Genomic DNA, 869 nt, shown 5'->3' on the forward strand with positions numbered 1-869 from the left:
CTCACCCATCAGCATGCACTCCGGGCCGCAGCCACAAGAAAGCAATTAAGGGCGCGATGATGGGGCTGGAATTATTCAGCTATTAAGGTGCCTGATAAGCTGGAAGCCACTCAGCTCCATGATTAATCAGCGGGGCCAGGAGCAGGCGGGCGGGGTTCTCGGAGGGGCAGGGTCTGCGCCAGGCTCCCGCTCCCGCCCGGGCATGCGTGCTCACACGCACACACACGCGCACGCACGCACACGTGTACACACATGCACACACACACGCACGTGCACAGGGCCTGCACTCCCACCAGGCAGACCTGCACCTAAGCTCTGTCACTCCAGCCACGGGTGGGATCCCCCCACCCCCCAATCCACTTGCTCCCATGCTCATCCCTGCACCCACTCTGCACCTACAGGTGACACCAGTGGGTCCTGTCCTCACAGCCCGCACGATATTTACCCCCTCCCTTCCCCGAACCCTATGGCCAGACCCCTCCCCACCCCGTGTGCACTCACAGAGCCTGTGACCCCTCCACTAGGGCAGGGACTCAGGTGGCCGGAGCAGTGCCCCTGCCCCCCTCAGACAGCCCTCAATGTGCCAGTGTGCGTGGCCTATGGTCTCACGGGCAGTGTACCCGTCTCTGCCTGTGGGACTACAACACCCAGTGGAGTCGGGCACTCAGCCCTCCCCTAGGGGAGCCCCCGCCATGGTCCTGGTCAGAGACCCACCGCCAGGGAAAGCCAGGAAGGCCCTGCTCAGAGCACAGCCCGAACACGGACAGACACCTGGCGAGCAGGTGCAGCGCTGGGGGTTAGAGACACACGCTCCGGGCTCTGCCCACAGCCGGCACCACCCCTCCCTGCCCCCGCTCCCCCCGAGGCGC

At 65.2% G+C, this 869-nt stretch overlaps 1 protein-coding gene across 1 annotated transcript in view; it reads right to left on the reverse strand.

Annotated features, from left to right (window-relative positions):
* The window catches only part of CACNA2D2 (calcium channel, voltage-dependent, alpha 2/delta subunit 2), a 103,183-nt gene that overhangs the window by 18,389 nt on the left and 83,925 nt on the right, over positions 1–869 (reverse strand). The gene's annotated exons all lie outside the window — the stretch shown is intronic.

Source organism: Myotis brandtii, unplaced genomic scaffold (assembly GCF_000412655.1).
Source record: "Myotis brandtii unplaced genomic scaffold, ASM41265v1 scaffold207, whole genome shotgun sequence".
In the NCBI taxonomy this organism is placed as follows: domain Eukaryota; kingdom Metazoa; phylum Chordata; class Mammalia; order Chiroptera; family Vespertilionidae; genus Myotis; species Myotis brandtii.